Here is a 16,995-nt window from a genome sequence, read left to right as displayed (position 1 = left end):
CACCGCTGTCTTGGCCGGCGCAGTGGATTGCTCAGATTTCAGTGCTGGGAATCAAAAGTTGGACGTCCGCTCAGAGACCTAGTTAGAAAGTCGGTAATTACAAAGACGACAGGTGGATAAAAATATAATCAAGGGAAGAAAGCAGCCTAAAAAGGCAGAGAATACTCAAAATCAGAATGCCTCTCCCTCTACAGGGGATCGCAATTCCTCATCAGTAACGGAACAAGGCTTAATGGAGAACGAGTGTGTTCCAATAACAGAAGCAGGTTTCAAAATGTGGGTGATGAGAAACTTCTGTGAATTAAAAGAACTTGTTCTAACCCAATGCAAAGAAACTAAGAACCTTGAAAAAAGGTTTGACGAAATGTTAACGAGAATGGACAATTTAGAGAGGAATATAAGTGAATTGATGGAGCTGAAAAGCACAACACGAGAACTTCGCGAAGCATGCACAAGCTTAAACAGTCAAATTGATCAAGCAGAAGAAAGGATATCAGAAGTCGAGGACCAGCTCAGTGAAATGAAACGAGAAGACAAGATTGGAGAAAAAAGGATAAAAAGGAACGAGCAAAGTCTCCAGGAAATATGGGACTATGTGAAAAGACCTAATCTACGTTTGATAGGTGTACCTGAATGTGATGAAGAGAATGAATCCAAGTTGGAAAATACTCTTCAGGATATCATACAGGAAAACTTTCCCAACCTAGCAAGGCAAGGTAATATTCAACTCCAGGTAATACAGAGAACACCACAAAGATATTCTTCAAGAAGACCAACCCCAAGGCACATAATTGCCAGATTTATTAGGGTTGAAATGAAGGAGAAAATACTAAGGGCAGCCAGAGAGAAAGGTCAGGTTACCCACAAAGGGAAATCTATCAGACTCACAGCAGATCTCTCAGCAGAAACCCTACAAGCCAGAAAAGAGTGGGGATCAATATTTAACATCCTTAAAGAAAAGAACTTTCAACCCAGAATTTCCTATCCAGCCAAACTAAGCTTTATGAGCGAAGTACTTAGAGAGTTCACCACCACCAGGCCTGCTTTACAAGAGCTTCTGAAAGAAGCACTATACATATAAAGGAACAACCAATATCAGCCTTTCCAAAAATATATCAAAAAGCAAAGAACATTAACATAATGATAAATTTACATCAACTAATGGGCAAAACAGCCAGCTAGCATCAAACGCCAGTATTAAACTTATATATACTGCAATTGGATAAAAAGCCAAAATCCATCGGTATGCTGCATCCAGACCCATCTTACATGCAACAATACACAAAGACTCAAAGAGAAGGAGGAAGATTCACCAACCAGAGAGTAAAAATAAACAAATAAACAAAAAGCAGGAGATGCAATTCTCGCCTCTGATAAAGTAGACTTTAAAGCAACAAAGATCAAAAGAGGCAAAGAAGGACATTACATAATGGTAAAAGGATCAATGTAACAAGAAGAGCTAACGATTCTATAGATCAACGAGACAGAAAATTAACAAGGACATCCAGGACTTGAACTCAGACCCGGAACAACTAAACTTAATAAACATTTATAGAACTCTCCACTTCAAATACACAAAACATACATTACCACCTCATACCTATTCCAAAAGTGACTATATAATTGGAAGTAAATCACTCCTCAGTAATCGCATAACATTTCATAGGTTTAAATGAAATATTGGTTGGCTGTTTGTTATCTTCTTCCCTTATTCCTTCTTGACTACATTATTAAGTATAATTATCAGTATACAAGAGGTTTTCAATACCCATTGCTAAATTGCATTTTAGCCTGGGCAAGAAAGCAATACTCCCATTCTCTCTCCCTCTTTCTTTTCCTTTTTCCTCCTCCCCATTCTCTCTCTCTCTTTCTCTTCCTTTTTCCTCCTCCCCATTCTCTCTCTTTCTCTTTAAAAAAAAAAAAAAGATTCCAATGACATATTTTATTTATGCTAACGCTAAAGTATCTAAAAATTCATGTTGGTTAATGTGAATCTATTTAAAATAAAACATTTGGGTACTAATTTTCAAGAAAGGTCAAGTAATAGTCATATTACCAGAAAGTCCCTGAAAAAAACAAAGTTTGCTAAGAATTACTAACCTTTTAAAAATGCTCAAGGTAGGTAACCTATTTTTTATTTACTTGGTTGTGGAAATAGAGACTTTCCCAATTTCCCATAAAATCTTCTCTTGATATTGGCTGCAATACCATGGTATAAAGAACTCAAAGTGCCACTAGACATAACCAGAGTTTCTGATGATAAACAATGATGCTGGGTAATGTTTGAATGAGAACATTTGATATGGATGGTCAGATAAAAGATATCTAGAAACTTTGTTGCGGGGGCTAGCGCAGCTGGCCGGCGAGCGGGCGGGAGGGGCGTCGGGCCGGGCCGGGCAGGGCGCGGGCGGCTAGGGGCTCCGAGATCGGCGGCCCCGGCCCGCGGCCCCACCATGCCCCAGCTCAGCGGAGGGGACGACCTCGGGGCGAATGACGAGTTGATCCCCTTCCAGGACGAGGGGGGCGAGGAGCAGGAGCCGAGCAGCGACAGCGCCTCGGCGCAGCGGGACCTAGACGAGGTCAAGTCGTCCCTGGTCAACGAGTCGGAGAACCAGAGCAGCAGCTCGGACTCGGAGGCGGAGCGGCGCCCGCAGCCCGCCCGGAACACTTTCCAGAAGCCGCGGGACTATTTCGCCGAAGTGAGAAGGCCCCAGGACGGCGCGTTCTTTAAAGGACCCCCCTACCCTGGGTACCCCTTCCTGATGATCCCGGACCTGAGTAGCCCGTACCTCTCCAACGGTACGGGAGACCCCTGTCTCCCGGAGAAGCGCGCACTTACCTGCAGATGAAATGGCCCCTCCTCGATGTCCCCTCCAGTGCTACAGTCAAGGACACGAGGTCACCATCTCCATCACACTTGTGTAATAAAGTTCCTGTCGTTCAGCACCCACATCACATGCATCCGCTGACTCCCGTCATCACCTACAGCAATGGCCACTTCTCTCCCGGCTCCCCGCCCACTCACCTCTCCCCGGAGATCGATCCAAAGACAGGAATCCCCCGGCCTCCTCACCCATCCGAGCTGTCACCATATTACCCGCTGTCTCTTGGAGCTGTCGGACAAATCCCCCACCCCCTCGGCTGGCTCGTCCCACAGCAAGGCCAGCCCATGTACTCTCTTCCTCCTGGTGGCTTCTGGCATCCTTACCCCGCCCTCGCCATGAATGCATCGACGTCCAGCGTGGTCTCCAGTCGGTTCTCACCTCACATGGTGGCTCCTGCCCACCCTGGTCTGCCCACCTCAGGGATCCCCCACCCCGCCATCGTCTCCCCCATCGTCAAGCAGGAACCGGCACCCCCCAGCCTGAGCCCTGCGGTGAGCGCAAAATCACCAGTCACCGTGAAAAAGGAGGAGGAAAAGAAGCCCACGTGAAGAAGCCTCTGAATGCCTTCATGTTGTATATGAAGGAGATGAGGGCCAAGGTGGTAGCTGAGTGCACCCTGAAGGAAAGTGCAGCCATTAACCAGATCCTGGGAAGAAAGTGGCACAACCTGTCTCGAGAAGAACAGGCCAAGTACTACGAGCTGGTTCGGAAAGAGCGGCAGCTTCACTCGCAGCTCTTCCCGACCTGGTCAGCCCGGGACAACTACAGTAAGAAAAAGAAGAGGAAGAGAGAAAAGCAGCTGTCCCAGACACAGTCACAGCAGCAAGTCCAGGAGGCAGAGGGTGCTCTGGCCTCCAAAAGCAAGAAGCCATGTGTTCAGTACCTGCCCCCGAGAAGCCCTGTGACAGCCCTGCCTCCTCCCACGGCAGCATGCTGGACCCTCCGGCCACCCCCTCCGCAGCTTTGGCCTCACCAGCCGCCCCTGCTGCCACCCATTCGGAGCAAGCCCAGCCCCTCTCCCTCACCACCAAGCCAGAAACCCGGGCCCATCTGGCTCTCCATTCCGCTGCCTTCCTGTCCACTAAGGCTGCAGCCTCCTCCTCTGGGCAGATGGGCAGCCAGCTTCCCCTCCTGTCCCGGCCCCTCCCCCTTGGGTCCATGCCCACAGCTCTGCTGGCCTCTCCCCCATCCTTCCCCGCCACGCTCCATGCCCACCAGGCCCTCCCGGTGCTACAGGCCCAGCCTCTTTTCCTGGTCACCAAGTCTGCCCACTAAGCTGCCCCCTGGCCCCTGCAGGCTGTCACGTGACTCATCGAGTAGTAATAATTCAGAAGAAAAAGAAAAAGGAGACTTTATTGGTCCATATTTGACCACTCTGGACTGTTCTGTAAAGTGGCTGGTAACAACAGCACTTTACAGTTTGTAGATGTAACCAGTAGCTGATCTTAAGGGTTTTTTTAAAGAAACAAAACAAAACAAAAAAATCTTTATAAGAAAGAGAACTGAAAAGTAGCATGCTGTTCATCCCGTAGGTGCTGTGGCGGATGGACCTGGGCAGAGGGCACCTCTCTCTACCTCTCTCCAAGTTTCTGCCTCCTCTCTCTTCTCGCCTCTGCCACCTGCCCCAGCTTCCCAGCTTCACCGACTCCATCTGCATCTCTGCTATTGCGATATTTCCTGTGACCCAACCCACATTTTCATCATCTGCCCAATACCATGGGTTCTTCTTTGTCCTCTGTCCTCTGCCCAGTGTGAGGCTGTCACCATGTTAGAAGACATCTTGGCCTGATTTGCTGCCACCAGCGTCCCCTCCCTCAGTGGGCCCGAACCCACTAGCCCCAGCTTTCAGTGGAGAAAGTGGTCCTCTGAAATGGTTTCCCCCACCCCCACATTTAAAGGGACTCAAGGTGGCTGCCATTTCCTCAGCGAAGAAGTCTGTGTTCTCCCCCTCCTTGCCAGTGGCGATCATCCCCTCATGGTCCCACAGTGGCAGGCAGGACTGGCCCCATGGTCTTGCTTCTGTCACCTGGGTCCATGCCAGCACAATCTGCCAAAGTTCTAGAGACCCTGTTCCCTTCCCCATCACCTCACATGCTTCTTCTGTGTGTATTTCTTTTTGTTTTTATGGTTTTTGGAGCAATTTAAACTCCCAGTTGCTTATTTTCACAAAAGAAAATAAAATTGCAGTTGCAAGACCTTTAAAAAAATAAAGATATCTAGATGTCACTTACATTGTTTTTTATAAGTAATAGCCAACTTACAATAAAAATTACAAGACAGGTAAAAAGCTATAAAATATTTTCCAAAAATTAAGAGGAAAAAGTCAATAGAAGTATAGCCAGTTAATGTAAATATTGAAATTGATAATCTTCTATATAGCTGAGTGAAAATATGTCCAAATGGGTAAAAAATGTGTAACTTTAGAAAAGAATCATCCTACAAAGAACCAAATGGAAATTCTAGAAATGAAAAATCCAATAGTGTAAACAAAGAATTATTTATTGGGCAGATTGAACAAAGAAGAAAGCATGAACGAGTCCATAGAGATCAATAGAAATTATCCATCCAAAACACAAGGAGAAATTTAAAGGCCTCTAGGAATTGTTTAACAATACGAAATAATCTAACATATATGCAGTTAGAGTAACAGAAGGAGCAGATATTAAGAAAAGGGAAAAAGAAATATTTGAAAAGATTATATGCAGAACTTTCTTCAAATTGATGAAAGACGTCCAAGAATATTAGAAACTTTTTCTTTTTTTTCTTTTTTCTTTTTTTGAGACAGAGTCTCGTTCTGTCGCCAGGCTGGAGTGCGATCCCGGCTCACTGAAACTTCCGTATTCGGGTTTCAAGCAATTCTCCTGCAGTCTCCCGAGTAGCTGGGACCACAGGCACGCACCACCACGCCCAGCTTATTATTTTTTTTTTTGAAACGGAGTTTCGCTCTTGTTACCCAGGCTGGAGTGCAGTGGCGCAATCTTGGCTCATTGCAACCTCCGCCTCCTGGGTTCAGGCAATTCTCCTGCCTCAGCCTCCTGAGTAGCTGGGATTACAGGCACGTGCCACCATGCCCAGCTAATTTTTGTATTTTTAGTAGAGACAGGGTTTCACCATGATGACCAGGATGGTCTCGATCTCTTGACCTCGTGATCCACCCGTCTCGGCCTCCCAAAGTGCTGGGATTACAGGCGTGAGCCACCGCGCCCGGCCCCGGCTAATTTTTTGCACTTTTTAGTAGAGACGGGGTTTCGCCATGTTGGCCAGGATGGTCTCGATCGCTTGACCTCGTGATCCACCCGCCTTGGCCTCCCAAAGTGCTGGGATTACAGGTGTGAGCCACTGCTCCTAGCCTCATTTTAACAATTTCGAATGGTATGATTCAGCGGCATTAATTACCTTCATAGTGCTGTTCGGCCATCTTCAGAACCTTTCCATTATCCCAAACTGAAACTTTGTACGCCTTAAACAACATCTCCTCATTCCTTCCTTCCTCCAGCCCCTTCACCCACTCTTCTATTTTCTGTTTGAATTTCACTACTCTAGATACTTTTGTATATGGAATCATACAAAGTTGCCTTTTTGTGTCTTGTTTATTTCACTTAACCTATTGCCTTCAAGGTGCGTCCAGTTGCAGCGTGAGTCAGAATTTCCTTCCCTTTTAAGACTGAATAATCTTCCCAGTGAATGTCTTTACCACAAGTTGCTTATCTATACATCTGCTATGGACGTTTGGGCTGTTGGGAATAATGTTGCTGTGGACACTGGTGTGTAAATACCTGTGTGAGTCCCTGCTTTCAGTTCTGTGTGTATACCTAAAAGTGGAATTGCTGGGTCAAATGTCATTCTGGGTTTAATTGTGTGAGGAACTGCCAGACTGTATCCACAGCTGCCGCGCATCTTACATTCCTTCTAGCAATAGGTACCAGGTTTCCAATTTCTCCACAGCCTGGACCACCCTCATTATTCTGGTTTTTGGTTGGTTGGTTGGTTGGTTGTTTTTTTAAAAAACAGGCACCCTAGTGCGTGTGAAGTTGCATCTCGTTGTGATCTGCGTGTCAGTGATGACTAGCGATGCTGAGCATCTTCCTGTGTGCTTATTGGCCATCCATAGACCTCCTTTGGAGAAATGTCTATTCAAGTCCTTTGAATCAGGTTTTGTTTTTGTTGTTGTGGAATTGTGGAAGTTCTTTTTATATTCTGGATGTTAAACCTTTATCAGATAAACCATTCACAAATATTTTCTCTCATTCTTTAGGTTGTCTTTTCACTCTGACAGTGTCCTTTGATGTTTTTAAATTTTGATGTTCAATTTATTTTTTCTTTTGTTGCCTGTGCTTTTGGTGTCATAGCCAAGAAATTACCAAATTATTGTTCAGTTTTTTAAAAATACGTTATTTATGTGATCTTTTGGCCGACACGTGTCTCTAATGATTGATGGCTCTTCTTGAGGGTGGCGTTTTAACATGCAAATTTGATGTCACTCTCCCAATCTCCTTCCGTGGCTGCCCTTTGCTTCTAGGCCGCAGCGCTTGTCTGGCCTCACTACTGCTCTGGCCTCTACCTTCCTCTAGGGCCTCCCTTCTGCTGCCTCCAGCTCTGACCACAGTGGTCCTTCATCCCTCAGTGCACTTGCCTGGGGCCTCAGCACCTGCAGTTCCCTCTGCCTGGAAGGCGGCAGCTCCCATGTTCCCCTCCCGGCCTCCATCTGGTGCCGCTGTTCCTTCTGACGGTGGCCCCCGAGACCACTGGTCAGTGTGGCCTGCCCTGGACCTGCTCCTAACTCCCCTGTACTCCTCCACACTCTTCTCCAGTAAACTAGTGACACTCATTTGTGCCGTCCAGGGACCCCTGGAAATTTCATGACCCTGTCAGCGGCTGGGTGAGGTCGAGTCAAGTGTGTTTCATGACAGTACGGAGACCTTATTGACCTCTTTTGGCTGCAAGCGGGAGCGTCTTGCAGGGGGACAGTGCAGCTGTGTTAGATGTGACAGCTTACACAACTGAAGCACCGCTACATTCCCTTTTTTTTTTGCTTTAAAAAATATCTCTCACAAAAATATGTGACTTATGTTACCATGTAGTGGGCTTGCTTCTGTTATTTTAAAACAAACTAATAAATCTCCTAAATGTTTCTCAGTTTTATTTTTTATTGTTATGGTTCATTTTCTTCCCTTTGCCCCAGCTTTATGAAGGTATAATTGACTGTGCATAGCCACTGCACCACAGCCTGCACAACATGGGGAGACCCCGTCTCTAAAAAAATAAAATAAAAAAATTGTCATATAATGACATCAGTTTTTCTTGAATCATAAATCATATTAGAGTCTATAGATTTGTTTTCCTTGTAGATATCCTGCACCCACAAAAAAGCTGCATTTTCTCTCTCTCTCTCTTTTCTTCCTTCTTTCTTTCTTTCTTTTTTCAGATAAGGCGTCGCTCCCAGCTAGAGTGCAGTGGTGAGATCTTGGCTTATTGCAACCTTCACCTCCTGGGCTCAAGTGATCCTCCTGCCTTGGCCTCCCAAAGTGCTGAGATTACAGGCATGAGTTACTATATAGGGCCAAAAGCTGCATTTTCAAGACAAGATAAAAAGGTATTTGGCAAAAAGAGCAAGGTTTCACGTCTGCTGGCGTGGCTGCAGTGATGACATTGAGAATTTCCTTTTCTTTTTTTACAATGGTTCTTAGGCTGGATCATTTATCTTGAAATGGTGGGCAGCTGCAGCTGCAGGCCTCTGTCTACAGCACATGTTAATCAATCCACCGTTTGCTTGTACTGCCAAGACTTTTCTGTGCTTCTTGGGAGCACTTCCAGCATCACCAGTGGCACTTCGTATGCATCCCATTGTGTTCTTCAGGTTTACAGTATTGCACTAAACACGAAAACTACATGAGAACCACGAGAGATCACTTTTCACTGTGATACACAATCTACAGGAGAGACAGGTGCTCACGCAGAGATGGCTAGTGTCACATGGCAGTTGAAGTGGACACTCTCGACACGAGCTCACTGCAATAGTAGCAGGAGTGGCGGCAGAATTACTCCAGTAGTACAGTGCGCTCCCCTTAATCTATGCAGTTATGACTTAATACTGCATCTTTACGTTTATGTTTCTCTTGACTGAATGGCACCATGTACTGTGTTTGTGTGCGTTAACTGTTTATAATAGATTTCTTTATATTTTATGGTAATAAATGATAAAAATAAACTAGTGTCTACATATATTTTATGCATGTTCATGACATATCTTTTTCTTTTTTTTCCCTTTTTTTTGAGATGAAGTCTCACTCTGTCACCTAGGCTGGAGTGCAATAGCGCACCTTGGCTCACTGCAACCTCCACCTCCTGAGTCCCGGTTCAAGCGATTCTCCTGCCTCAGCCTCCTGAGTAGCTGGGATTACAGGCGTGCATCACCATGCCCAGCTAATTTTTGCATGATATACCTTCTTCTTAACTTTTTCAATATTTCTAGGATACAAGGTTCATCTACAAGTTTCTTCAAATGGTTACAAATCTCCAAAAGATGTTTCAATATATTTATTGAAAACAACCTGGGCCAGGTGTGGTGGTTCATGCCTGTGATCCCAGCAATTTTGGAGGCCAAGATGGGAGGATTACTTGAGTCCCAGAATTTGAGACCAGCCTGAGCAACATAAGGAGACCCTGTATCTATCTAAGAAGATTTCATTTAAAAATTTTTTAAGAAAAGAATCTGTATATAGGTGCACCCATGTAGTTCAGACTTGTGTTGTTCAAAGGTCACAATTGTACATGTGGTGAGTATATGACAGATGACAAAAAATGTTAGTCTTATTTCCCCATCTGATCCCATTTTAAAGAGGTGTTTAGGTCTGAGAATTTTCACACATGTGAGGTTCCACAATCAGGATGCAGAGGAGTGGCACCCCGCTTGCTGGAGTCCAGCCCTCCCACCAAACCCTGCTGACTGGTGATGCACCTTCCATCCCTGTCACACTGTTGTCTCAGAAGGTCGTATGAGTGGAGACACGCAGTATCGGATCTTTGTAACTGGTTGCTTTCACTAAGAATCATGTTTTTGAGCTCCATCTCCATTGCTGTGTGTGTCAGTGGTCTGTTCCTTTTGACTGTGGAATGGTGTTTGCCTGCACAGGGAGACACAGGTGGTTACCCCTTCATCAATGGGAGGATGTGTGGTTGTGTCCAGAGTTGGGTGATTATGGATAGAGTTGCTATAAACATTTGTATAGAGGTTTTCATGAGAACACGATCTTTCCTTACTGCAGGGAAAATAGCTGTGGGACTCCTGGGCCATGTGATTTAACAGAGCTGTCAAACTGCTTTCCAGGGGCACCTCACTACCTCACTATGGTTTGATTCACATTTCCCTAATGACTAGTGCTGACGGTCTCTCATAGGCTTACTCTCCTCCACATAGAGCATCCTCTTTGGTGAGGGTCCAAGTCTTTTACCCACTTTTGTCTGGATGGTTCCCTAACTGTTGATTTTGTGAGTTCTTTGTACATGTCGGATACATTCTTGTTGGATGTGTGGTTTGCAGACATTCTCTCCCAGCCCATAGCTGTCTTTTCAGGGTCTTTTGCTATATTGTTTTATTTTGATCAAGTCTAATTAATGAATTTTTGCTTTTACGTGCACTTAGTGTCAGGTCTGAGAACTCTTTCCCTACCCTCAAGTTATGAAGATTTCTTCCTGTGTTTTCTTCCAACACTTTAAACACACACACACACACACACACACACACTCGTACCAGATGAGGAAACATTGATGACAATTCCAGTCCCGGTTTCTGTAACTGGTCATATGGTCCTATAACTACCTTCTTCCACTCCGCAGTCTGTATTCCCTTTGCCTTCAGGAAGCCTCCGCTGGTTGTGGTTTTTCACCTGGTGGGGAACCTTCATTCCCGAAGGTTCTGGATCATTACTAATCCTGCCTAGATTGGGTTGCTGTGCTTTTCCATTGATATTAATCACAGCACATGCCCTAAGGGCCCTCCTATATCCCAGACATGCTCTTCCCCAGCCCATTGTGAAGCAGCAGTGCCGTTTCTCCTTGGTGTCTGTATCAGCCACCCCCACCGGCATAATAACTGCTTCTTACCCAGTTGATCCAGAGGGATAAGGAACTTGGTGCTGCCATGTAGCAGCCTAAACTTTCAGCAATGGATCACAGTTGTGTCTCCTGGTGGTAGCATTCCTCCCTGTGGAAATCAGACCTCTTGGCCAGCAGAGCATAAGGTAGTGGAGACAAGGAGCAAAATTTTGCCAGTGGGTCACTAGGGGTGATGGTGAGTACTGCTACGCTGGTTTCCACTCATAATTCGTGGACCTTGTGAGTCCTGTCTATGGGAGAAACAGCACCATGTATTGGACACTGGTTCTGAGCATATCCAGCCTTCTGAGAGCCTTGCCCCGGCCCTGAAAGGCACTGCCACCAAGATGAACTGTCACTGACTCCTCCAATGCCTATTATTCCACCCTCTGTCAAGCCAGTTGCCTCAGGACAGTGAATTCCATGAGGATTGGGCCATCACGGCATTTCTTTAGCTGTGATGTGAGTTCTTTAACCAGAAGAAATGCTGCATGGATTCCATGACAGTGGAGAAGTCATTCTGTAAACCCACAAGTGGTAGTTTCAGCAGAAGCACTGCAGTCAGGGAGGGCAAATCCATACGCAAAGTCAAATACTGCCCCTTCCATGATGGAAAAGGTCCTAGGTGATCAACCTGTCACTAGGTGGCTGGCTGGTCACTCTGAGGGATGGTGTCATACTGGGGACTCAGTGTTGGTCTCTGCTGCTGGTAGACTAGACACAGTGGTGGCCATAGAGGGGTCAGCCTCAACGAGTGTGAGTCCCTGATCCTGAGCCCATGCATAACCTCATCCCTGCAACCATGGCCACTTTGTTTCTGAGACCCTGGGGTGAAGACAGGGGTGGCTGGGGAAAGAGACTGACATCTACAGAATGGGTCACCTTATCTACCTGTTACTCATGTCCTGCTCTGCTGAGGTCACTCTTCAGTGAGCATTCACATAGGACACACATACTGTCACATTTTCTGCCCTTCAGTGAGGTCTACCCACATACCTCTTCCATGGGCTTCTCTGTCACCCATCTACCTATCATGTTCTCTGCAAGTCCCCAACCAGCCAGCCAAATTACTGGCCACAGCCCATGAATTGGTCTCACATCTGGCCATTTCTCCTTCCGAGCAAAGTGCATGATCAGGTGCACTGCCCCAAGGTCTGCCCCTGGGGAGGGTTACACTTCACCTTCGTCCTTTAGGGATGTCCTAGAAGGAAGCCGTTAAACTTCAGCTGTCCTCTTTCAGCTGGTACCTGGGTACCACAGAGAACCATCTGTAATCCAGGCCTGAGTCTTCTCTTCCTCTCTCATCTGATCCTAGGGAACTCCCCACGAGGCCATCGGTGCAGGCTGGGAGAGAGAAGGCAGTGTACCAGGGGTGGAGACCATGGGCATTTGGGCCACTTCTTTATGTAACTGACTTGTGCCTTCAGGGCCTGCTGGGGTCTGCTCATGTACAAACCCCTTTCCTCTGATGATGGAGCACTGCCATGGATGCTTGTCTTACGCTTAGTGGGTCAGACAAAACTCAATTCATGCTGGTCAGCTCAGGTCACATGGGAACTTCGTAATTCCAATTAAGCATTCAGCCCAGGTGCAGATGAAGAGGTGTTTCTCAAAAGGAGAATAGTTATCTGCAGAGGATGGCAGGGCTGTGCACTAAAATCTATAGGGGCCTGCCAAAGACTCCAAACTTATCTGCCACTGATGTTCTGAGCACCACTGCATCTTCTGGATCACATGGTCCCTGTGGCAGAGCAGCATGCACGGCCACCTGGACCTGCTGCACGGCCTTCTCTTGCTCTGGTCCCCACTCAACACCAGCAGCCTTTCAGGTTACTTGTTACATGAGCTGGAGCAATACACCCAAATGAGGAATATGTTTCCACAAAACTCCAAATAGGCCCACTAGGCGCTGTGTCTCTTTCTTGGTTGTAAGAAGAGCCAGAGACAATAACTCACCCTTTCCCCTTAGAAGGTATGACTCGGCAGGTCCCACACTGCTGGACTCCTGGGAACTTCACTGAGGCAAGGCCCCTGAATTGTGACCAATTTTTTTTTGAGAGACAGTGTCTCATTCTGTTGCCCAGACTGGAGTGCAGTGATACAATCATAGCACATTGCAGCCTCAAACTCCTGGGCTCAAGGAATTCTCTTACCTCTGCCTCCCAAGTAACTGGGATCACAGGGGCACACCACCATGCCCAGCTATTTTATTTTATTTTTTTTTACTTTTTGTTGCAAATTGGGTCTTTGCATCCCTGTAATCCCAGCTACTTGGTAGGCTGAGGCAGGAGAATTGCTCTAACTGGGACCCAGGAGGCGGAGGTTGCAGTGGGTTGAGATCGCACCACTGCATTCCATCCTGGGTACAGAGCGAAACTCCATCTCAAAAAAGAAAGAAAAGAAAAAAGAAAAGAAATAATGGTGTCTTGCTTTGTTGCCCAGGCTGGTCTTGAACTCCTGGCCTGAAGTGATACTCCCACCTCAGTTTCCCAAAATGCTGGGATTATTGGTGTGAGCCACTATGCCTGGCCTACTTTTGTCAAATTTGTTTTCCATCTTCTGACACACAAAGCTCTTGACACACGCTCTGGGAGATACTAGACCTAAGCAGATGGACACACAGCATATAAGAAAAGTTAGAGAAAGAGAGGAGGCATATAGAGACTGAAGGCAACCACATGGCTGAATGGCCAGGCATGGCCAGCAGCATTACCCACAGGCTTCCTGCAAAAGATGGCAGACTGTCCAGGACATGAAAGCTAGTGTTTTAGAAAGAGCACAAATTATACTCTACTCTGTAATTCCTTGTCAACACCATCTAAAAGTAAAAGGATACTGTGCCAGGCATGGTGGCTCACACCTGCAATCCCAGCACTCTGGGAGGCCGAGGTAGGTGGATCACAAGGTCAAGAGATCGAGACCATCCTGGCCAACATGGTGAAACCCCGTCTCTACTAAAAACATGAAAATTAGCCAGTCATGGTGGCGCACACCTATAGTCCCAGCTACTCAGGAGGCTGAGACAGGAGAATCTCAAACCCAGGAGGTAGAGGTTGCAGTGAGCCAAGATCATGCCTCTGCACTCCGGCCTAGTGACAGAGTGAGACTTTGTCTCAAAAAAAAAAAAAAAAAAAAAAAAGTAAAATGATGCTAACTAACATCCCCTTAAAACTGACTTTTTTTTTTTTTTGAGACGGAGTCTTGCTCTTTTGCCAGGCCGGAGTGCAGAGGCATGATCTTGGCTCACTGCAACTTCCATCTCCTGGATTCAAGTGATTCTCCTGCCTCAGCCTCCTGAGTAGTTGGGACTACAGGCATGTGCCACCACACCTGGCTAATTTTTTTGTATTTTAGTAGAGATGGGGTTTCACCATGGCTAGGATGGTCTCAATATCCTGACCTCATGATCTGCCCACCTCAGCCTCCCATAGTGCTGGGATTACAGGTGTGAGCCACCGTGCCCAGCCTAAAACTGACATTTAAATTCAAGTACAGTTGGGGACCAAAAAAACCAAGGGTAACAGGAACGCTGCACAGAAGAGAACAAGTTAGAAAGGCAATGATGCCATGACATGACAGTAACTGCAGAGACAGTGGCAGGCACACCGCAGCGTACATGTGTCCTGTAGAAGGACCAGGAGGAAAGGCCCTGCAGAGGCTTCCTGCACCAGGGGGACACATCTGTGTTTTCAAATCTGTCTACAAATGGACCATTTATTTTCTGAGGTCAAAAAACTTAAGGGGTTGTATGTGTTTAAAACAACATATGAGAGACAAATGTATTCAAATATACGAGAGAAAAAAGTCCACCTTTTCAGACTCAGCCACATCAGTTCTCCCAAATTCTGATGATTCCTTGGCACTCTCAACCTTCTTTTTTTTTTTGAGACGGAGTTTCGCTCGTTACCCAGGCTGGAGTGCAATGGTGCGATCTCGGCTCACCACAACCTCTGCCTCCCAGATTCAGGCAATTCTCCTGCCTCAGCCTCCTGAGTAGCTGGGATTACAGGCACGCGCCACCATGCCCAGCTAATTTTTTGTATTTTTAGTAGAGACGGGGTTTCACCATGTTGATCAGGATGGTCTTGATCTCTTGACCTCGTGATCCACCCGCCTCAGCCTCCCAAAGTGCTAGGATTACAGGCTTGAGCCACCGCGCCCGGCCTCTCAACCTTCTTATCCACAGGCTGCCCTCCAAGTGGTGCCTCCTTCTCTTCTTCATTGCTAAACAGCAAAGGTGGTGCCTCAGAGACGATCTCTTTTTTCTACCAAAAGAAGAGTACACAACGTCCACAACAATAAAAAAGTGTGTCTGACCAGCACGGCCATATTCAGAACAAGCCCAAACCATCCTCTTAGGGCTTCAGCTAAATGTGGTGGTGGAAGAGAAGACAGGATAGTGAAGACAGCACCAAAAGGGAGAAGCAACAAATATCACCACCTGGGACTTATGGACAGGGTACTTCATGCATCACCTGCATCGGTCTACTTGTGTCTGTCAACCCCTACGCCTCCCTCACTCAGATCCTTACCTCTGCCATCAGATGAATATGAGTCTCTCTGTCTGTCTCACTCCTGTGATATTTCAACTAGAAGACATCATCCAGAGTTGTCTTGATAAAACAAAACAACTACTGGATCATGTCCTCTCCCACCCGAAACCTGCACTCCTTGAAGCAAATGACACTCAGCAGACACCCCATTCTTCCCTCTACTCATGTGCTTGCTATTCCTTAAAGTCACTGCAAACTTTCAAACTTCCATACCACACTGCCCTCGATGTCCGTAGGAGCAAATCTTCCTCATCTTTCAAGCCCTGCTCAGATGTCACCCACGGTCTTTCTGTTCCCATCAGTTGCTTTGTTGAATAAGCATAGCATTTATCTCTCCACCTGACCCTTCCTTGACTTTCTTCCTAACTAACAGCTAGCACACATCTGTTTATCCGTTCATCTGAAAGGACTACACACTGTATTTCTGTGGCCAGTCTCAGCGTTTTACACCAACTGAGTGCCCAATACAAGTCTGCAAGCACTTGAGCCCATTTCTCATCTCATCTCATCAGGGAGGCAGGGATTTGAGGGACTAGGAAACTGAGGTTCATGACTGACCTGGAATTCACGGCATCTTTGGGGCAAGTGACTTATCAACAAGTTCTTGAGAAAAAAACTAAAGCTCTACTGTAGTATAGTATAGATACAAATCTTACCATATGACACGAGAAAGTGTGCTTTGAGGCAATGCCTAAATCAAGTTAGGAAGGCAGATTTGGGAAACTAAGGAAGGGCATTGCTGATCATGATTTTAAAATGTGATGAAGGAAGAATGAACTGAGCAAGGGGATTTTCAGTTATTGTCAGGAAGAGATCATTCAAGTGCAAAACCATTTGAACTGGGAGATCATGAAGAATTTCAGAAGAGATGAGGCAACACGGAAGTGATTAAAGGAAAAGGCTTTTGTGGAACACGCTGCACTCACTGAAAACTACATAAAAATTCAATACAACTAGTTGATAAGGGAGATAGAGAGACTTAAGTACGGCAAATCATATTCTTCCTTCTTATATAACTAAGGTCCTAAACCACAGAAAATGCTACCCAAAATACTAGTTTTAATTTTCTTGAAAACAAGCTAACTCCTCATCCTTGTCATGAAGTTTATTTTCTGTTTTCCTTCTTTTTGAGATGGAGTCTCGCTCTGTTCCCCAGGCTGGAGTGCAGTGGCACAATCTCGGCTCATTGCAACCTCCATCTCCCAGGTTCAAGCAATTCTGCTGCCTCAGCTCCCCTGGTAGCTGGGATTACAGGCGTGCATCACCACATCCAGCTAATTTTTGTACTTTTAGTAGAGACAGGGTTTCACTATGTTGGCCAGCCTGATCTCACACTTCTGACCTCAGGTGATCCATCTGCCTCAGCCTCCCAAAGTGCTGGGATTACAGGCGTGAGCCACCATGCCTGCCCAAATTTACTTTCTTGATAGTTATCAGAAAATAAGAAAAGTATGAAGAAAAAA

At 46.2% G+C, this 16,995-nt stretch overlaps 1 long non-coding RNA gene and 1 pseudogene across 1 annotated transcript; one reads left to right on the top strand and one right to left on the bottom strand.

Annotated features, from left to right (window-relative positions):
• Positions 1-2,453: 2,453 nt before the first annotated feature.
• On the top strand, positions 2,454-4,160 carry LOC135275321 (transcription factor 7-like 1; annotated as a pseudogene).
• Positions 4,161-8,012: 3,852 nt separating this feature from the next.
• LOC135277254 (uncharacterized) lies at positions 8,013-11,358 on the bottom strand. The gene is made up of 2 exons (XR_010344860.1): positions 9,844-11,358; positions 8,013-8,757 (listed from the first exon to the last, which is right to left on the bottom strand). It is a non-coding gene; the product is annotated as an uncharacterized LOC135277254 (long non-coding RNA).
• Between the last annotated feature and the right edge of the window lie 5,637 nt (positions 11,359-16,995).

This window comes from Aotus nancymaae, unplaced genomic scaffold (genome assembly GCF_030222135.1).
Source record: "Aotus nancymaae isolate 86718 unplaced genomic scaffold, 86718_ANA_hifiasm-v0.15.2.pri h1tg000003l, whole genome shotgun sequence".
NCBI lineage: Eukaryota > Metazoa > Chordata > Mammalia > Primates > Aotidae > Aotus > Aotus nancymaae.
This window is presented reverse-complemented; position numbering and strand designations above follow the sequence as displayed.